The sequence below is a fragment of the Peromyscus californicus genome, unplaced genomic scaffold (genome assembly GCF_007827085.1).
Source record: "Peromyscus californicus insignis strain IS unplaced genomic scaffold, ASM782708v3 Scaffold_7__1_contigs__length_154581171, whole genome shotgun sequence".
Taxonomy (NCBI): Eukaryota; Metazoa; Chordata; class Mammalia; order Rodentia; family Cricetidae; genus Peromyscus; species Peromyscus californicus.
The window spans coordinates 112,612,287-112,635,801 of NW_026294595.1; positions in this window are offsets into that span (position 1 = coordinate 112,612,287).

Genomic DNA, 23,515 nt, shown 5'->3' on the forward strand with positions numbered 1-23,515 from the left:
AGACATCTGAAGATAATTCACAGAGTCAGAAACGTGTCAGGGATATCTGAAAACACTTGGAGAAAAAAGGCTGAGTGTATTGTGTTCCCACCTCTGATGATAATGTCAATCAATAAGAAAGACTGTTAAAAAATATACATTCAGATTAATGTCAGGGTCTTCAATTCAATTCCATTGGTCCACATGTCGGTTTTTATGCCAGTACCAAGCTGTTTTTATTACTGTAGCTCTATAGTAGAGCTTGAAGTCAGGGATCATGATGCCTCCAGAGGTTGTGTTATTGTACAGGATTCTTTTGGCTATCCTGGGTTTTTTTGTTTTTCCATATGAAGTTGAGTATTATTCTTTCCAGGTCTGTGAAGAATTGTGTTGGTATTTTGATGGGGATTGCATTGAATCTGTAGATAGCTTTTGGTAAGATTGCCATTTTTACTATGTTAGTCCTGCCTATCCATGAGCATGGGAGATCTTTCCATTTTCTGACATCTTCTTCAATTTCTTTTTTCAGGAACTTAATGTTCTTGTCATATAGGTCCTTCACTTGCTTGGTTAGCGTTACTCCAAGGTATTTTATGTCATTTGTGGCTATTGGAAAGGGTGATGTATCTCTGATTTTCTTCTCAACTTCTTTGTCTTTTGTATATAGGAGGGCTACTGATTTTTTTGAGTTGATCTTGTATCCTGCTATGTTGCTGAAGGTGTTTATAAGCTGTATCAGTTCCTTGGTGGAATCTTTGGGGTCACTCAAGTATACTATCATGTCATCTGCAAATAGGGAAAGCTTGACTTCTTCCTTTCCAATTTGTATCCCCGTAATCTCCTTATGTTGTCTTATTGCTCTGGCTAGAACTTCAAGTACTATATTGAATAAGTATGGGGAGAGCAGACAGCCTTGCCTCATTCCTGATTTCAGTGGGAATGCATATATATTTTTGACAAAGAAGCCAAAAGTGTACAATGGAAAAAAGAAAGCATCTTCAACAAATGGTACTGGCATAACTGGATATCAACATGTAGAAAGTTGCAAATAGATCCATATCTATCACTGTGCACAAAACTTAAGTCCAAGTGGATCAAGGACCTCAACATAAATCCAGCTACTCTGAACCTGCTAGAAGAGAAAGTAGGAAGTAGTCTTGAACGCATTGGCATAGGAGATCACTTCCTAAATAGAACACCAGTAGCACAGACACTGAGAGAAACAATCAATCAATGGGACCTCTTGAAACTGACAAGCTTTTGTAGAGCAAAGGATACAGTCAACAAGGCAAAACGACAGTCTACAGAATGGGAAAAGGTCTTCACCAACCCCGCATCTGACAGAGGACTGATATCCAGAATATATAAGGAACTCAAGAAATTAGACATCAAAATGCCCAACAGTCCAATTAAGAAATGGGCTATAGAACTAAACAGAGAATTCTCAACAGAGGAAACTCAAATGGCTGAAAGACATTTAAGGAATTGCTCCACATCCCTAATCATCAGGGAAATGCAAATCAAAACAACTCTGAGATACCACCCTATGCCTGTCAGAATGGCTAAGATCAAAAACACTGAAGACACCTTATGCTGGAGATGATGTGGAGCTAGGGGAACTCTCCTCCACTGCTGGTGGGAATGCAAGCTTGTACAAGCACTTTGGAAATCAATATGGTGCTTTCTTAGAAAATTGGGAATCAATCTCCCCCAAGATTCAGCTATAACACTCTTGGGCTTATACCCAAGGAATGCTCAATCATACCACAAGAGCACTTGTTCAGCTATGTTCATATCAGCATTGTTTGTAATAGCCAGAACCTGGAAACAACCTAGATGCCCTTCAACTGAAGAATGGATAAATAAAATGTGGTACATATACACAATGGAATACTACTCAGCAGAGAAAAACAATGACATCATGAGGTTTGCAGGCAAATGGATGGATCTAGAAAAAATCATCCTGAGTGAGGTAACCCAGACTCAGAAAGACAAACGTGGTATGTACTCACTTATAGGAGGATACTAGATGTGGAATAAGGATGACTGGACTGCTACTCACATCACCAGGGAGGCTACCTGGAAAACAGGACCCCAAGAAAGACACAGGGATCGCCCAATGACGGAGAAATGGAAGTGATCTACATGAACAGCCTGGACATGAGTGGGGGTAATGAAGGGCGAGGGTCGAGGGAAAGAGAGCTTGGGGGAGTGGGAGATCCCAGCTGGATCAACAACAGAGAGGGAGAACAAGGAATAGGAGACCATGGTAAATGAAAACCACATGAGAATAGGAAGAAGCAAAGTGCTAGAGAGGCCCACAGAAATCCACAAAGATACCCCCACAACAGAATGCTGGCAATGGTCGAGAGACAGCCTGAACTGACCTACTCTGTTGATGGGATGGCCAAACACCCTAATTGTCGTGCTAGAAACCCTATCCAACGACTGAGGGATCTGGATGCAGAGATCCATGGCTAGGCCCTGGGTAGAGCTCTGGGAGTCCAGTTAGTGAGAAAGAGGAGGGTTTATATGAGCAAGAATTGTTGAGACCAAGGTTGGATAAAGCACAGGGACAAATAGCCAAACGAATGGAAACACATGAACTATGAACCAATGGCTGAGGGGTCCCCAACTGGATCAGACCCTCTGAATGGGTGAGACAGTTGATTGGCTTGATCTGTTTGGGAGGCATCCAGGCAGTGGGACCGGGTCCTGTGCTCATTGCATGAGTTGGCTGTTTGAAACCTGGGGCCTATGCAGGTTCGCTTGGCTCGGCCTGGGAGAACGGGACTGGACCTGCCTGGACTGAGTCTACCAGGTTGATCTCAGTCCTCGGGGGAGGCTTTGCCCTGGAGGAGGAGGGAATAGGGGGTGGGCTGGGGGGAAGGTGAGGGGGGCGGGAGGGGGGGAGAACAAGGGAATCTGTGGCTGATATGTAGAACTGAATTGTATTGCAAAATAATATATATATATATATATATATATATATATATATATATATATATATATATATATATATACATGCAAAGACTATGTATCCAAGGATTTAGAGTCCCCAGGGCTGGAGTGCAGCACTGGCATCCACATTCAAGGCTGTAAGATGGCTTCTGCACCTTTTCTCTTGCAGTTCTGGTAATGGCTTGTTACAGTCCCTAACACTTATCAGAATGGTAATGGTTCTGAATATCTAATCTAAGCATCACTTGTTTGCATTTCTCCAGAGTTTGCATCAGTTATGAATTATGTCCATCTTAAGAGTCTATATTGCAGTTTTTCAGGTCTGTCCTAAGAATTAGGAAATTTCTACGTACAAATAATGTCGATGTTTTCCTTTCTTTTCTCAAGGGGAATAGCTCTCTCTGCTTTAGCGAGATTTGTTATATCAGTATTCTTTCCTCATTTACACTTCCATGTTTACCCAGTTTCCCATGGTAACTTCTTTGTATTCGAACAACTGAGTGGTGTGCTTCTTTGTTGTTGTTTTGGCCAGACTTTTACTAGTGTGCGCATACAGTGATGAATGTTTTCATTATTCTGGTAGCCTCACCTAGAAGTCTCCTTCACATAGCTATTTTGCTGAGGAAAATGCTGTACAAAATGGACTTTTGCCAGAATCATACACTCCCCACTTATTTTCCAGAAAACTCCACCCTAAATGATGTCTCTACACACCCTGGAACCCAGAATATCTCCCACTAACTTGTGGAATATGTTGCACACACATGACAATTCCAACAGCAAGCATCTGTTTTGAGATATTGGAGGCGTGTACAGATAGCCTCACACGCACTGAGAAGAAAACGCAATTTAGTCTTGCTTGTTAGCAGTGATTCTGTGGGTGGATGAAGGAGAATCCTGGACCCACCCTGCTGGGTTCTGGAAAAAAATGTGATTATAAATGACCAAAGCCAGGAAAATCTCACCCTTTAATAGAGCATTTGATTCTCCAGTGATACAGAATTCAGTCCTAAGCATGTCTAATTTTTATATTCTTACAAGATCTTACAGCACTATAATAAGGCAAAAAAACCCAAACAAACAATGTGTGATTGTTCTTTGCACCCAATGATACTTATTATTTCCAATGTTTAGTGGATATGTTAGGTTATTAAAGAGAGGGCATAGTATATGTGTCCAGATACTTCAGTTTATCAAGAAAAAATATTTCTTTCTACAAAAAATATTACTTTATAAAATTTTTTGAAGGCCTAATTGCTGTGGGATGGTCTGTATGTCAAGTGTGTTGCTGATTGGTCAATAAATAAATCACTGATTGGCCAGTGGCCAGGCAGGAAGTATAGGCAGGACAAGGAGGAGAATAAAGCTGGGAAGTAGAAGGCTGAGTCAGAGAGACACTGTGAACTGCCACGATGACAAACAGCATGTGAAGATGCCAGTAAGCCACGAGCCACGTGGCAAGGTATAGATTTATAGAGATAGATTAATTTAAGATATAAGAACAGTTAGATTGGGGATTCCCAATTGCTTGATTTAAAGTTTAGGATAGACTATACGTGTCCCTTACTTGAGACATAAACTTTGGCATCTGTATAGTCAGTGATGTTATCTGAGTGGTAAAACTCAAAGTTTACCATCTCCAAGAAGCCTACCACGGCCATACAGTTTGCAAGCAATGTAAGTCTCTGTATTTAATTGGTTGGGTCTGAGCGGCTATGGGACTGGTAGGTGACAGAGATTTGTCCTGACTATGGGCCAGGCAGGAAAACACTAGCTACACCTAATCCATGTCCAATACAATAAAATTTAATTATTAAAGGAAAGTAAGTCCATAAAGTCTCAGCATGTACCCAGTTTATCAGCTCAGATGCCTCTTAGCCACTGCTAAAAATAATAATGATCTAGTCTTTCTGTTCCCTTAATACTTATTATCTGATTTGTCGACAGGCATAACTTTTTTCTTAATGTGCATTTCATGTTTGAAACTTATATCTTGTTATTGTTAATATGGGAGTTTTCCAAAGGTTCATGTGTTAAAGTACTATTACCACACATGGTCCTTTCAATAATGGGCAACAAGGGATTCTCAGACTGATAGAGTGAAAGGGAAACATGGAGGTCTTGTTTTTGTCCGGTTATGGAATTTGTTCTAAGCAAGTCTTAAGTAGAAACTAAATCTATAAAGATGACAGTATATGCAGAATTCTTGAAGAACAATGGATTGTAGAGTTTTACAGTATTGGGCCTGGAGAGGTGAGGTCCCTACCTTTGTTTTGTCTAAGAACAAATGACTCTTAAAAGAGTGGTCACTAGTAAGTGCCCGAATAATAACTTTTTCTTTGTCTGGAGCTTGTCCACCCTCAACTGAGAAATAATGAAGAACTGAAGGGTTTCCTGCATTCCCAGTTTACTATTGATTTTATGAAAATTTCTAGATTAAAAAGGCCCAAACATTAGAAATTAATGTTTACAACAATTTACAACAATTACTCCTTTGTTTGGATCTTTTGCCCAACCTGATACACTCTTTGCTCTCAGCATTCCATATCTATTTGTCTGTCTGTCTATCTATCTATCTATCTATCTATCTATCTATCTATCTATCTATCTATGTATCTATCTATGTATCTATCTATCTATCTATCTATCATCTATCTATCTACCTCTCTCTCTCTCCATATACCCCCCCCCCCACATATATGCATGTTTTCAGATAACTCCCCAGTGCTGTAATTCTGGTCTCCTTTTACCAGTGATTTAGGAGGAGCAAAACAGAGCATAAGGCTTTGAGTCTGTGACTTTGGACACCCTCCCGTTTTACTTTGCAGAGCATCGATATTAAAGTTATTGCCAGTTTGAAGTATGCACATTTTTGCCGAAACACATAGAGGTCTAGTAAAATTTTTCTACCAAAAAATATCCTAAGCATACTCAATGGAGATGGTAAACTTTGAGTTTTACCACTCAGATAACATCACTGACTACACAGATGCCAAAGTTTATGTCTCAAGTAAGGGACACGTATAGTCTATCCTAAACTTTAAATCAAGCAATTGGGGATCCTGTTTTATATCTCATTCTTCTTCTATTACCTAGAGAAGGGACAGCAATCAGTAAAACAAAAAAGTGATGATGCCTATATACATTGAATGGTAATATTTAAAAATTGTGTTTAAATAATGATTCCCAAATTAATGACACAGGAATTTCCTGGATACTGTAATGATTAGCAGACCTGGGGAAGGTTGGAAGCATGCATTTTCTGCTCATTATCCAGTTGGGAGTCTCTGTGTTAATTCGCATCTACTGAAAATGGCGGTCTCTTCTATAAGGACTGAGTGAGACATCAGTCTATCAGTGTGTTAATAGGAGTCATTTCGTTGTAGTGTGCCTTCTACAGAATAATAACAGGTTTTCTTCAAGGCTCATGACATATCTAGTCTCAGTTCCTTGGCAACCTTAGCAGTGTCATGTAAGGATTGGGGCTGAAATTCAATCAAAAGATAATGAGTTATTCCCATAATATTTGTGCTACCGTTGTACCAGTATATCTTGGAGTCAGGTCACTGTTGTAGGTCACAGATTTTGTAGCTGGTTGATAGTGATGTTCCCCCCCCCCCTTTAGTAACATGCAGAGTTCCTTCTAGCTCCATGAACACTAGACATTAGGGTTGAAGCTTCAGGCAGGGCACCATCTCAACTTCTCTGTCTTCAATGGCACATGTAAGTAGTGGTTCCAGGAATAGGGTCTTAGAATTCAGGTGGTGGACAGGAATAAATACCCTGGCAATAGCCTGTGATGTTTAGGGGATTCTGAGCACTCAGTCATAATTGCGAGGTCTTCCTCAACCCTATCTCCTCAAGTTTCAGAGGTTTATGTGGAAAATGAGATAGAGAGATTGTGAGAGCCAAAGGTAATGAATGATTCCAAGGTAACACTGTTTTTCAGACACAACACGACTGATGTACATATGAACTCATAGACTGTGACAGCCCATGCAAGACCTACTCAGGTTCAAAACAGATAAACTTCCAGTACTGAGAAGGGGAAGTGGACACAAAGTCTCACCCCTAACCAAGAAGTGATATGCAACTGACATCTGCTAGGAAAGGGAAAATCACTTTTCTCCAGTGAAGTGTCACTGGCCCCATGGCCAGGAGTAGTTGGCCAATGACAAGACAAACTCCGTGGTATTTTGTAGGTCTTTTGCTTTGGTATTTTTGTCTTATTTTTTTTTGTTTGCTGCCTTCATTTTTATTTATTTTATTTTATTTTTTTTGGAGAGTACATGAAAATTATATGGGTAGAGAGGTGGCAAGGATTGGGGAGGAGTTGGGAGAAAGAAAACCATAATCAATATATATCATATGAAAATATTTTTAAAATAAACAAGACAGTATGCATTTTATTCAAACACCTAGTGATATTTACCTGTGGACCTCTAGGTCTTACCAGGCAGGTAATATGGGAGACTAAATTATTGTCCAAGTTTGTTACACATCTCTGGGATGGAATATGCTTTCTCTATCCCATGGATACTTAAGATTGGTCACGTATGTTGCTTTGGCTATGAATTGGGCAGTTTTGTGTTCTTTCTTACCAGAGGCTCAGAAGACTAGTGTGGGCCTTCCCATGCTTTGTTTTTCTTTTGTAACACAGCTAGTAGTGATGTGTCTCCATCAAATGTAAGCCTGAGATAAAAAACCCTAAGAAAAAGTCCATAGCTCTCCACCTGGGGGAGGCAAAATGGACTATTAATAGTTAGTAAGCCTACATCATGTAAGCTTCTGAGGTTTGAGGCTATTTGTTTTTGCAGCGTGGCCCATTCTGTTTTGATTTCTACAAGATGAGCAAGATGGTTTGTATGTAGGATACTTATGTCAATTATTTAACTGGGGACTTTTGCCAAGACATTTAACATTTCTTTATCACAGCTATCTCATATCCAAACTGTGAATGAATTCTGATTTCCTGAAGGTACAGATTTCTGGGTTTCTCAAAGTTTATTCCTTTCATAATATTCGAAGCCGAATGTTTTTGATTCAATGTTTTTCCCAAGAAAAGATCAGTTACTCTTCCAAAGATGTCTCGTATCTAATAAGGTCAAGAGCTGAGAAAGTAGCCTAGAGTTGTCTGCATATCAGAGAAGCTTCTGGTGTTTAGTAGCATAGCAAAAGATGAAAGAAAGTCAGAATTCATGAGACATTCTGATCAACAGTCACAGAAACACGAAATTATGTAACAGCTGTGGTAATCCCAGACATTGTTTTCATTTTCTCTAAATTCATTCAATTGGCAGGAAAGCATTCATACCTGATGAAGATTTTTGTGTGTTTACTTTGCTTTTTTTGTTTGTTTGCTTGCTTGCTTTTTCATCTGACTTTTAGTCAGCAATCACAGTTGCCTGGGGAGAGGAGTAGTTGTGCTCATCAGCATATATTCATGTGTGCTTCCAGTTGGCTGATGGCAGACACAGTTTATACGCGGAATGAAGTGAGTGCAGCATTTCTGAGGGAGTTTCACTGAGCATTTCTTGAGAAGTTGGTTTCTCATCCATTCCCTCACAGGTTGCCATACAAGTTAGGTCTGTCCAAATGCCAATTTGAGTATCTGGAAAAACTTCAATGAAAAACACAAAGCTTAATCCTCCTCAAGGTTAAATGATGTGGGAACTGGGTCAAATGGGCCTCACCTCGGATATGTTGTTACAGTGAAGTCTTCTCTTGGAGTCTTGGTGGGATTTGTTTAACACTATATCCTGGCGTAAAATTGAGGTGCTTGTCAATATGATCAAGTTAGAAGTTTTTTGGTTTCAGATCTTATCACCTAAATGATCTTTGTATCCAGGAAGGACCCCACTGCCATGGATAACAAAGGTACTTTCATCAGTTTATGTGTTTGGGTGATTTTACTTGCTACTGAATTGTGATCAATCAGACTTCTAGCTGGAGCTCTGAAACCTGACACTGGGATAAGGATGTTCCCTGCCAGAAAGCCATTGTGATATCTGTGGCAAACTGGAGAGCTCACCGATGTTGCAATGAGTGCCTTGCAGTGCCCTGTCTGAAGGTGAGGCACAGTCAGGAATAGAAACTTCTGAAGCTGGTCTCAGCAGGCCTTTGCTTCCATGATACCTGCTTACGTTCAGTTCTGGGGTTACTGTGTTTTCTGAGAAAACAGAAATCCTTTAAATATATCCGAGTACGTTCCTCATTTGAGTTTAAAAAGTCATTTCCTTTTGTTCAACCACCAATATCTTTGACTAACAAAACAGTTTATTTTTAAAAATGATCAGGTTTAAAATTTGGAATTTTTGTTTATAATTCTCCATAAATTGTTCTTCAGAATTTATTCTTATCTGTTGTTAACATCTATTGATCTCTCTTGAAGCTCTTATTAAGCTCTTCATTTGACACCAACAGCACAGAATCATGCTAAAATTCGGTCATCATGCCCAGCAAAGAAATGTGATATTACAAGTCTGTGAAAGGGAGTCCATGTATACATCTGAAATCACAATTTTCTGTGAAAACGATGCTAGAGCAATGTTCATCTATATGTCAAAACTTAACCAATTAAAATGCATCATCACCTAAATTTAGAGCTTAAAACTACAAAACTTAGAAGATATAAAGAGAACCCTGTGGTCCTAGGCTAGGCATGGATTCCTTTTATGTTACACAATTGCCCAATACAGAAAAGATAAATAATTAATAGATAAATTATTATTTATCATTTAATACAAAGTTGAAACCTTTATTCTTCCAAAGACGCTTTCACCAAAATTAAAAGACAGACTACATAATAGGAGAAAATATTTGCCTAGTGCATATCTAGTAAAATACTTTCATACTGAAAATCAAAATTCAAAAATAAATAAAAATAAATAAAACCATTTAATTTTTTTTACAGAATTTGTTGTTTGACAATAGCACAGGTGTATAAAGCATATTTTGATTACAATAACCTTCATCCTCTCCAATTTTCCTCTCACCCCCATTACTTCTCCCTCCTCCTTCAAGTGCCTTTCCAACATTTGTATCTGTTCATTCTTTTCTTTTTCTTGTTGAGATGAACTGAATTAAGCATTGGCCATCTGTGGGATGGTGGGTTTGGAACTATCCACTGAAGCCTGGTCTAATCCTCATTGGGTATAAAACTGAAGTCTTTAGTGCCCCTCTCCCATCAACCAATAGCTGATTATTCAGGAGACACAGGTAGGACCCCATGATCTCTTCCCAGATCTCTGATTGACTGCTATTAGGCCCTTTTTTTAAAATAAGAACTGACAAATTTTCTGAGCACATGCTTCAACAAAGGAGGTATATGAATGACAAGTAAACTACAAATAACTCCATTTGCCATTAGAGAAATACAAATTAAAACTACAGCCAGATGCCAACTCTTAAACTGTTAACTCCTGTCATTATCATTATCCCATTCTCCCTTCTTATTACAATCATAATTATTATAAAACTGGCAATGCCAAATGATGGAGAGGATGTGGAACCTTTGAATGCACAGGTCTATTTAGTTACTGGGAATGTCAAATAGTATGACTGCAAAGTATTGGCAGCTGCCTACAAAGCTTAGCATCCATTTATCACATCAGCTATCTGCTTTCTGGGTACTTAGCCAAGAGAAATAAAAATTTACTACTTACAATTATCTGTATGTAGATGTTTAATTTCATTCTTTCATAATCACCCAAAAGTGGAAACAACACAAATGTCTTAAAATAGATGAGAAATCATGTTCTGTCCCTATAAGGACACAGTGCTCACCAGCAACATAGAAAATCTCAGATGCAATATCTTCAGTGAACAAGTCAAACTGAAGAGCTATATAGGATATGATTCCCTTTATATGGCATTCTAGAAAAGAGAAAACTATAGGAACAGAATCTGTCAGTGCTTACCTGAAACAGTCTACATATTTTAGATGTTCTGTTTAGTCTCATCTCATACCTTATCATCTGTTTATGATAAGAACACTCAATGGGTAGGGAGATGACTCATCTGATAATGTCCCTGCCACATAAGCTTGAGGACCTGAGGTTAGGTGATCCTTGGAGCTAACTAGGCAACCAGCTGAGTTGGTAAGTTCAGTTTCAGTGAGGTTCTGTCTTAAAACAAATAAACAAAACAAAACCAGGTGGAGGGTGATCAAGGAAGACACCCAAAGTCTGCCTTCCACATGCACTTGCATGTGAGTGTGTGCATGCACATCTACACACACACACACACACACACACACATGCACACCTTACACAAGAACACTCCGAGTCTACCCTCATAGCATTGAACAATGAACTGTAATTAGCTGTTGTACCATGTGGGTGTGGTGTGAGGTATTTGACCACAAAGGACATAAGGGAATATTTGGAAAGGAACAACAGTTCTGTTTCATAATTGTGGTGGTGGTTACATAATCATAAACATCTGTAAAGAATCATAGAACTAGTCTCAACAACAAATAAATTTTCCTTTATATAAATTATACCTCAAAATTTGGCTTAAAAAGAGTTAACAGTAAGTTGTTAGCTCCTTAACAACTTTAAGTGGTAGAGAATGTATTCACTAAAAAAATGAGCTCCTATTATGCGTCAGATCTCATCACAAATTATTTAGAACAGAGAACATAATATACAAGATGCCTTGCCCTCATGAAATGTCTACTCAATCATTAGAAAAAGTTAATATTAAGTGCAGTCCATAAGTTTAAAACAGAAAACAGCCCTTCTACAGATGTTCTCATACATCAGAAACTCTAAGGTATGTTCTCCACCCTGGTGATTCTGATTCATTAGGTCTAGGGTGGAGTCTCAGAATTTGTATTTAAAAGCTCTCAGGTGACAGTGTTGATGCCAGTCACCGGAGTATACATTTGATGGTTGTAGTATGTAATGTAAGTATGTGGAATCGTGAAATAGAGAAAAGCAATGATTAAGGACTTGCAAGGAAGGAGCTCTGAGAAGTGCAGAATGAAACTTTAGTAGGTCTCACTGAACCTACATAGGGACACGAAAGAAGGGAAGGAATTCTCAAACAAACATCTGAACAAAGACATTTCTAGCTGAATGAGCAACCAGTGCCTGTGCCCTATGGCACAGGATATATTGCTTTTTCTAAGAACAGAAAAGTCAATAAGTCAAGGGAAGAGGGAGAAAGGGAGAGTAGTAATGTTTGATCAGTGTCAGTTGTAGAAGAAGAGTGGGCAGGGCAAGTTAAGATGTTTCATAGAAGAGGGTTTTAAACAGTGACACCGTGTAAGAACTGTCTTAAAAGTACCATGCCGACCACTATGCTGAATAGATGTAAATAGAAGTACTCAATCACAGAGAGTTTGTCACAGTTTTATATATGAGAGATGTTTGTGACTTGGACCAGATTGGTAGAAATGACAATAATAAACACTGTTTACATTTGGGTTTAGTTTTAAAGTGTAACCAATATAGGTCCTTGATGCCCAGTGTGAGAAAGAAGTGGTCCAGAATGACTTCAAGTCTCAGATCCAAGCAATGTCCTTTAGTGGAAATGAATATAACCACAGAATAGGTATTTTTCATATTAAACTTTTCCCTTAATGTGAAGAAACATAGTATGGTAACTCTTTTGTTCTTATTCAAGATAAAGCTAGACATGTAAGACTTACTAAAGTAAGGAAAGGACATTATCCAAGAAAGGAAGAAAGAAAATTCTCTTGGTTCACAGAGAAATGGTCTTGATTGTAAAAACTCTAAATATGTCATACAGCATTGTCAAAGTTATAGATGAGGTTACCAAAGCTTCAGAATGGATAATCAACAATCAAAAATCAGTTGTATCTATACACTAATAGCAACCTATTTCAAAAAAAATTAAGTAAGCACTTTCCTTAAATAGGATCAAAATTAAATTGCTTAAGAATATACATATTTAACGAGGCAAAGGAATTGTACATTGAAAACCAATAAGCATTAACTAAGAAAAAACCTTAAAAGACACAAAGAGAAAAATTAATTTCACTGAACATGGTGACACACACCTTTAATTCCAGCACTCAGGAGACAGATATATCTGAGTTCTCGGCCATCCTGGTCTGTAGAGTGAATTCCAGGACACCCAGGGCTACACAGAGAAACTCTGTCTTAAAGACCAAAAAATAAATTATATAATTAAAAAAACTTAATCTCATTAGGACGACTACTCAAAGAGATTTTCAGAGTCACTGACATTGCTATCAAAGTCTGTCCATATCCTTGTGAACACATTTATTTTTTATTTTTTATGTTTTTCAAGGCTGGATTTCTATGTGGATTCTGGCTGTCCTGTAACTAGCTCTGTAAGCCAGGCTAGCCTTGAACTCACAGAGAATCTCCTGCTTCTGCCTCCAGAGTGCTGGGATTAAAGGTGTGAGCCACCACTGCTGGGCTTATTATTATTATTATTTTTTTATCTTGATGATGGCTGCCCTGTCAGGCCTGAGGTGATATATCATTCTGGTTTTTAACTTTTATTTCTCCAATGATAAGGAATGTTGGCCCTCTTTTCATGCACCTATTGGTTAATAAATACCTATTGGTTAATAGGTATATGAAAAGATGATCATTATCCCTTCCCAGTGGGACGCCTTTACCTTGTTGGTAGAAATGTAAATGATGCATCTACTATGGAAAGTAACATGGAGTTTTCTAAAACAATAAAAACTAAAATAAGAATTATCCTATGAGCCCATGGTCCCACTTCTGTATCTTAAAAATTGAAATCAAAATCTCAAATCTGTATTCCTATTTTATTCCTGCATTAATAATCATGTAGAAGGAAATCTATCTGTTTATTGATGAATGAATGAGAGAGAGAAAAAACACGGTGTCTGTATGCACAATAAAATGTTATTCAATTTTATAAAAGAGAAGATTCTAAAAATCTCTACATAGGTAAACCTTAGGTTGTTGTGAACACAAAAGCAAATCCTGTATGCCCACACAAGTGAAATCCAAAATAATAAAAATTAGAAACAGAGCAGAACAGTGGAAATGGAGGCTGGAGTTTGGGGAAAATGGGATGATAGTTAAAGGATACAAATTTTAGCTTCACAGGAAGAACAAAATTAACTTTTTTTCTTATTAGTTGTAGTGTGGGTGTATACAATTATAGTGTAGTTTGGAATTGTTGAGAAACTTTTAATTGTTTTCATCATATAAATGATAAGTTTATGAGATAGTAGATACCTTTGTTTTATTTAATTATCAAATAGAAATAATAGCACCATTTTGTGTCCCATAAGAATATAAATATAATCTTTAGAGTTACATTTCAATTTTGAAAGTTGAAAATGTGGCATACACATACAATGATGGCTAATTCTAAAGAAAATATAAGTATGAGATGACGTGGAAGAGTCTTGACAATATTATGCTAAGTAACAAGGCAATCAAACGACAAACACTACATGATTGTACCTAGAGCTCCAAAATGGTCAAAGCAACAGAGGAATGTGGCATGAGAAGAGCAGAGCAGGGAGAATGGGAAGTTTCTACTTGTATGTAAGGTTTGGGTTTTAAAAGATGGAAAAATTCTAAAGATCTGCAGTACAATACTATCTGATTGCTAGCAATACTGTACTTCACACTTAAAAAACTGCTAAGAAAATAATAGGCTTCATGTGTTTTTTCCACCCAAAGAACTAGAACTTTTGTGTATCGAAGAAGGCAATCAATGAAATAAGAAGAATAATGAAGCAACCCACAGAATGGAAGAAAAATATGCAAAGCTTATTTGATAAGCAGTTAATATCCAGAGTATAAAGAACTACAACCCAAGAAGAAATAATCAAACAACCTTGTTCAAAAATACAAACTATTTACCTTAATGCTAAAAAAAGATGTACATACAGAAAATACGCACTGAAATACTCAGATACATGGATGACTAGGGAATTATAAACCAAAGCTACACACTACTTCACATTTGCATGGAGATGGCTCACTGGGTAAGTAAATGTACAAACATGAGCACCTGAGTTTCAGGTCCCCAGAAATAACATGCAAGCTAGGCTTCATCCTCTGTAAGTCCACTGCTGGTAGGTCAGAGACAGGTGGATCCTAGGAGTTCACTGTACAGTCAATATAGTTAAAATGGCAAGCTCCTAGATCAGTGACACTCTGTCTCAAATAATAATGATAATAATAATAATAATAATGAGGAGGAGAAGGAGAAAGAGGAGGAGGAGAGAAACAATGGGAGGCATCCAAGATGTAACTCTGACTTCCATACACACATTCATGGGTGAACACTTTTGTATACACACATGCCAACATACATACATATAGCATGTATACATACACACCAGAGAAGAAAAAAGAAAAAAGTATCACTGAGAATCATTACTATGGTGAACTGCTGGTGGGAACAAAAGAAGAAGGAACTGATATTGAGAAATACATCACTTCAAATAATAAGAAGTTGTATTATCATACTATCAGAAACTCTGCTTCTGAATATATATCTTATATAATTATAAATTATATTATAAAATCACAAAACATTGTAATAATTATAATCAAGGACTCTAAGAGATATTTGAGTGCTATGTTCATATCAGTATCCCCATAACTAAAAGATGGGAAAATGTAAATTTCCGTTGATGGGTGACATATCAATTAAATGTGGTATATGCTTCTCATAGAATACTATCTCTCTATAAAAATCAAGAAATTCTAATACATGCTACAGCATGAATATGTTTTGAAGACATGATTCTGTGAAATAATACACACAGAAAATAGGGTATCAGTATCTTAAATCTTAGTGGAGAGGAAATAGTAAACTACTATCTAATGGTCTCTGATCCTCAGTTTTATAAAAAGAGTTGTGGCCTTGGATGGTGGAAATTATAATACAGAAATATGAGTGTACTGACACAGTGGGTGCTCAAAAATAACCGAAGTGATTCAAGTAAAAGTAACAGTAGTCAAATAGGAGAGTTTAGGGAAAAGTAAAACACATCCATCATCCTGTGCCACTAGGTAGCCATATTGTTTGCAAGGTAAGCTTATCAGTGGATGTTTGTAATTGCATAATAGATGAAAGGTGAGAAGGAAAGGTTAAAACGTCAGACATCTCTTGTAAGAGGAGTTTCTACAATGGTAAGATTTGCATAGAATCCCCCAGGTGTGCTACTAGTCAACTCTATAAGATACTCTTAACCTCTTGCTTCAGTTTTAACCAGATTAAAATGAAATAAATTTCAAAAATAGACCCAGAAACAATGCTACACAAACAATACTATTACTAATTAAAACCAACTGATACTTACTACACTTTGCTATTAGTATAAACATCCTCCTTTTCATTCTTAAAACAATTTTACCATGTAAGAATATTACCTCCTCTGACAAAAACAAAAATTCATTTGATGAGCTCCCAAATCAGAATGTAAGTTCACAAATGACTAGAAGTCATAGCTCCATAGATTCAGAGTAACTACAGAGAGGTGGTCCTCAGTTATTCTTGATCTATCAGAGGCAGGGACGTAAGGTAATGACTTTTACCTTAGACTCACAGATAATGGGTTTAATAGAAACATATACAAACAAACAAGTAGACACCACTAGGGCAAGAAAAGTATCCGAGAAAGGCTAAAGCAGCTTGAAACAAAAAAAAAAAAAAAGAAAGAAAAAGAAAAAAGATGGATGGGCAAAGACATGGATATCCACCAAATCAGACACAGACACATTCTTTCATTGTTTAAAAAATAATACAGGGAACTATGAGAGTACCAAAGACATGACCCCAAGTCTCCAAGGAGCATAGAAACAGAGCTGTGTAGGTCTCTCCAGTTTCCGTGAGAAAATCCTGGCTGGCTGGACCCCCTGATGAAAGAAAAGTGACTCTGTGTGTGAGATTTAAAGCAGTTCTAATTTGAAAGCAAACCCAATTGCACACACTACACACATACGCCATGTGGAAATAATAAATGTATTTATGGTGGAAATGTTTGCCCCATTTATTATACTAGGAGTTTTTCCAAGAAATGGAAACAATTGTTAGAAGTGACATTAAAAATTTAACTGAATTTCTTTTTCTTTTTCTTAGTATTTTTTATTAACACACATTTTAAAATGTTACTCCCACCCAAAAAGGCACATGCCTGTCAACTCATGGGAGTACTTCATTACTTTAGAAATGAGAAATTATTTTCAAAAATACACTTGCAGTATCAGAATGTGGGACAGGTGGAGGTTGCAACTGTGTTCTTCAAGGTTTGCATTGATGAAATCACTGTAGACTCCTAAACCTTGAGAAAGGATTTTCCACTTTAGAGCTTTGAGCAAGGATTAATGAAATAAGAATAGTGACCTAATTGGGTGGTTATGATGTGATATGGATGATCAGATAGTCTTAAATGGTCAGAAAGAAGTGAGTGAGAGCCCTGGTTGCTGCACACACACACACACACTAGGCTAGAAAGCTTGCAAATTTAAGAAGATTTGCAGAAATGCAACTTTCTATGACTTCCCAATATGTGCTTCCCCAAATTCTATACTATTCCAGTTTCTAATATGAGATTAGCTAAGGATGGAGCCTTCCAAAGGTGATTAGTTTATGTGAATGGAGACTCATAATGAAATTGGTTCAATTATAGGAAAACATAGCTTGTCATCTCTCTCTATGCCATGCATTAAAAGGAACATAAGTCATACATCTGTTAATAAAAGAAAGAAGACCCACATGAAGAACCTGGCTATTCTGTCTTCCAATTCTGGCAATTTCTGTTCTGGTTATTTTAAAAATGAGTATTATTTAGTAAGTCAGTTTATAAAGTTACATTATATATTGAATTACTAACAGAAGTGTCAACCATTTAACTATTTATGAATTCTACCTTTAAATAACCTAAAACTCTACTAGGACATAAATTACATGTGAAAAAGTATTCAAAAATTTTATAGCTATAAACAATAAGCACTGATCATTGCTCATGATTTAGTGTGTTGTCCAACTGGAATTCTGCATTTTCATGTGGTCAGTTGTGGGTTAAGAAGACAATGGTGGTATTGGTTGGATTCCCTTACTGTATGGTGGTGGTCCAGAGCTTCCTGGTCATGGACAGCCTCCATTTATTGTACATGGGCTCACCACTGGCTGGTCATACTTATTCAAGTGGGAGCTAAAAGTTCCAGAACAGTAAATTGCCCATTGGTGTGATGATATTTTATTTGTGCTATAACAAATAAAGCTTACCAGGGGATCAGAGGAAAAATCCAGCCACTATATTAAGCATAGGGGTCAGGGAGTGATAACACACATCTTTAATCCTAGCTTTTGGGAGGCAGAGATTCATCCGGATCTCTGTGAGTTCAAGGCCACACTGGGAACAGAGCCAGGCATGGTGGCACATGCCTTTAATCCCAGCACAAGTTAACAATCGAGGTCTGGAGGTCTATACAGACAGACAGGAAGTGATAGAGCTGGGTGGAAAGAGGAAGTGATGTAGCTGGGCAGAGAGAGGAAGTAAGATGGCAGAGCACAGAAAAATATATAAGGCGTGAGTATACAGGAAGTAGCTCTCTTGGGCTGAGGATTTCCTAGCGGTAAGAACTTGTGACTGAAACTAGTGGAAATACATGAACTGTGGACCAATAGCTGAGGAGCCCCCATGGTACTGGACTAGGCCTCTGGATAGGTGAGACGGTTGTTTAGCTTGAACTGTATATGGGGCCCCCAAGCAGTGGGATTAGGACCCATCCCTGGTGCATGAGCCAGCTTTTTAGAGCCCAGTGCCTATGGTGGGATATGGTGGGATATATTGTGCAGCCTTGGTGCAGGGAGAAGGGGCTTGGACTTGCCTCAACTGAATGTACCAGGCTCTGCTGACTCCCCATGGGAGACCTTGCCTTGGAGGAGGTGGGAATAGGGGGTGGGCTGAGGGAGAAGGCTGGGGTATGAGAGGAGGGAGGAAAGGGGAATCTGTGGTTAGTATGTACAATGAATAGAAAATCTCTTAATAATAATAATAATAAAAGAACTTGTGGTTGGTTTGTTCTATTCCTCTAATCTTTCAGCTTTCACCCCAATATCTGGCTCCGGGTTTTGTTTTTTTTTTTTTTATTAATAAGACCTTTTAAGATTCGTGTTACACATGGGGCTAGTCCAATTCTTCTCACTCAGATCAGAACACCTGAGGACGATTAAATTTTTTTTTTAAAATTTTGGTATGTTTTCAGAATGTTAAATCCATGGTAGCTCTGCCCCAAGCACCTGCCCGGGACATCACAGCAATGGGAGTATACAGCAGCAGGTAATTGAGAGCAGGGAATACTAACACTGCCTCTGCTCCTCCTTTTCTGCTTCCTATTCTCATTACTTGGTGCCACTCCCATTCATGGTGGGTGTTTGGCATCAGGTAATGATGTTTGGAAAGGATCTTCATAGACATGTAGATTTGTGTTTTATTAATCTGAGTGATTCTAACCACCCATCTTTCCCATAAAATGTGGAATTAGAGAGGTGAATATAATTTAAAATAAGATAGCAAAATACATTAGAACTAAAATAATGCATGTGGAGTTTTATCATATATCATAAAAGTAGACCAATGTGAATAAATAGAGTAAATTTGAGTGATACTTTTAAAAATTTTAAAAATTTAAATAGTATTTTAAAAAATTAACCTAATAGTTACATGTGGCATTCAAAATCTAACAATTCAGAAGTAGAAATTACTTTAAATCTATTTGGGGTATTTATAATAATTAAACTTAAATCAGACAATAAAAGTTCAATAGCTTCAGAAAGTTCAAGTTCAACTTATTGCCAGATAACGGGTAGGGATAAACAAACACATACATACTGGATTTCATCTACACAGAGCTCACACCAGGAAGAAGGAGCCTACCTTGCACAGGGTTGCTTCCTTGGCCAGAAGGTAAGAAGATAGTGATTAGGGCTTCTCATTCAAGGATGAGAACACAGAGGCTTGGCAATATGGGTCCATTTCTTGATCTGCAGAGTAGGTAGCACTGAGTGCTGTTTATATGAAAATTCAACTACCTGGTGCTTTTAGTCTTGTCAGCTTTTTTGTGGGTATATATATCATCTACTAACAAAAAGATTCAAAGTGTGTTATCTTGATATTTCACGGTTTGGATTTATCATGTTTTACTTTGTGGCTTGCTTCATTGCTAAATGTTTGCAGGGTCTCTTGTTTTTCCTGCTCAAAATAGTGTTTTGGCAGACAAACCCTTATGTGTATTTTTTTCTGGCTTCTCAGAATAGATTCTTGGAAGAGGAAACACTGAGCCAAACCACATGGAATTTAAAAGTGTTCTTGTACTATTATATTTTTCTGGGATGGCTCCACTTGCATTCTCCATATGTAGATGACTGAATCCCTGTGTTCAACAGCATCAACTGTCAACCATTGCAGCTTTTCTGTAACTTTTGTTGATCAGATTAGAGGTCAAAGAGGCTAATATATCATCTTTCAATTTGAGTTTATTTCTTTTTTTTGTGAAGTAGGTCATCTTTTAAGTATAGAGCAGTATTCAACTTGGGAGTTCAAGGTTCAAATTGCAGAAGTTCAAAACTTGGCTGTGCAATTTATGTAATGCGTGGATCTGAACTTCTTATCTAGCTCCTAGTCCCAGTTTCTATAACTGCATGGAGGAAAAGGTATTAGAATTTATTCATGTACTGAACATATAGCATCTTAATTTTCTGATAGTTTTTCCTCACATCATTATAGGTTCTCAGGCTTCGGGGTCCTTTACATCTCAATAGTATTTAATGTGATTGATTTCAAAATGAAAATAGCTTTATTGTTGACTTTAATTATTTAGAAATTGTTGCTAATTTTAAAAATAGGAAAGATGAGAATTTAAAAACATTTAAATCTCTGTTATCAGCCTTCTTAGATTTAAATATCTTACATATTAAGTATCATCATCCCAGCTATTCTTATGTTGCTCCAATAATCACTTTATAACTTACATAAATGGTATTATAAGTAATTAAATAATTTGTCATATTTTTCACTCATTATCATGCCAACTTCATCTATCTGGAGCAATAATATATCCATGCACAGAGTTCTGTTGAAAGTATGTATCAAATTTTATCATAGCAGTTTTCTAAAAGATAGAGAGGTCAGTTGTGTCCAATTTCCTGATGCAGTGAACAATGTTGTCATATGACAGATGTCCAGGTCTCATCTGTTTCTTTTAGAGAATATGAAACATTAGTTATCTTGCATTATTTTATTCTGTGGTATTTAAAATTCTTCCTATACATTTTTTTTCTGAAAAAAATATTGGCTATGGGATCAGATTGTCTAGATTTGAATCCTCAGTATGATTTAATGATGACATGACCTTGGCCATTATTTTTATATTCATGTAACAGCTCTCAATGATAAAGTGAACAATAATAATACATATGTCCTAAAGGGTATAAAATCAAATCAAACCTTCTAAGTGTAATGCTTGGCACACATATGTTCAATGCGCCACAACATTTGGAATTATTATCTCTGCAAAACAAATCCTTAAGCCATTTTCCATGTCTTTCCATGTTTCTTGTTCAAGATTTCAAATTTACATCTTTTGCTCAGATGTTTCTATCAGGCTTCAATTTACTGTCTCAAATTCCTGGAAGACATTTATACAAAATGTTCGAATGTCATGATACTTCGACAAGATAGAAACAGCTATCAAATATTCACAATACAAAGCCTCAGTGTCATATTTCCTAGTTCCTTCTCCTCTCAGTCACCAATTACTGCCAAGTTCTTGTGTTTCCTTGCTGCCTTTTAAGCCTGCCGCTGAGGCCACCACATCTTCAGCCTCACCCAGATCTTCTGGGTCCACACTGGGGCACAACAGACTTCACTTAAGTGCACATTTTCCTCAAGTGAATGCCAAATAGAAATTCAAGGCACTCAGCAAGTCAAAGCTTTGTTGCCTTCATTGAGGTAGGGGTTGTATTTAGAGATTTGAAACTTTTTACTCTTCCCACTATTTTCTCAATGTCAGTGGAATTAAATGAACAGCAATTGTTCCTCTGGGGAGAACTGCAGATTCTATCTTTTTCTTTAACCTTGTATACACACAAAGATGATATAATCAACATAAAAAAAACCTGTTATGGCTGTAATATTCCCATGATCCAAAGGAAGCATCTTTTCTTTCACATTCCTCATTGATTTTCAAGTTCCTCCCAAGAATTCTAAATTCAGAATCCAGGGAATCACTTAGGTTTTATTAATTTGTGTATTTCAATGGTCCTACTTGAAAATTCTACACCATCAGCTCATGTTTACAAATCCTGGGCTGCAGCTCATACTTTCAAGTATCAGCTTCTGTCCATATGCATGCTCTGACATCACACCCAGTTTTGAAGAGTTTATTTCAGTTCTGTCTTCTCTGTGGTGATTCACAACCATGATAGGACCCTTCTTTTATTATGTATTAATTCACTTTCCTTTCATCTGCAAAACTATCATGAATTTTTCGACATTGGGCAACCAATTATTATGAATGTGTTTTAGCTTCTAAAATGTCAACTAATACTTCAATATAATAGATAATCTACTACTACTGTACCACAGACATTCTTTTTTCTTTACATTTTAACATATGTTATATTTTATTGTTTTATATTTCATAAAAAGCTTTTAAAGCTTTTCCATACAATATATTTTAATCATATTCTTTTCCCTCCCTCAACTCTTCCCAGCTCCTTCCCATTTCTCCACCTAACTTCATGTTCTCTGTGTGTGTGTGTGTGTGTGTGTGTCTTAAAAAAAAAACAAGAAAGTTAAAAAAATGAAAATCAAAACAAACAAACTAAAAATGGAGAAAATCAAAACAAAACAAACAAAAAATAATGTAACAAATCATGAAGTCTGTTTTGTAATGCTCAACTACTCCTGGGCATGAGGCCTGCCCTAGAGACCATGTACTATTTTGAAGTGAAATCATAAATACTGACTTACCTGGGAGCAAATTTTGAAATCCAACTGAAGATTGAAGGGCTTTGAATATAAGCTTTATATAGTTTACAACTGATGGTGACCAAAGGTATCTCATTAAGGACAACTGTATCCAGTCCCATAGCCTTTAACATTGCAACAGAAGTTATACATCTCTAAAAATAAAAATTTGGTTTTCTTTTTATTAGGAAAATCAACATATTTATGCATTAAAATAAAAGTTTTCAAAAGTTAAATAGTTAAATTTTAGTGTGATTATATGGCAATTATAATTTTCATTTGTTAAAATTTACATTTATTTTTAAATGTTTGTTAATTTCATGTATGTATACAGTGTATCTTGATCATACCCATCCCCCCTTTCTTTCTCCCTTTTCACTTACCCTCCCAACATATTTACCATCTTCCTCCTGCTTCCTGCCTTTTCCCAATATCCACTAAGTTCAATTAGTGTTGGCCATGTGTGCATGGTATGTGGAAATATCCACTGGGACATGGACAACCTATCATTGACTTCCTTATCCAAAGAAAAACGACTCTCCCTCCCTCAACAGTCATAAACTGCCATTAGTTTCTCAGGTAGGTATAAGACATAGGAAG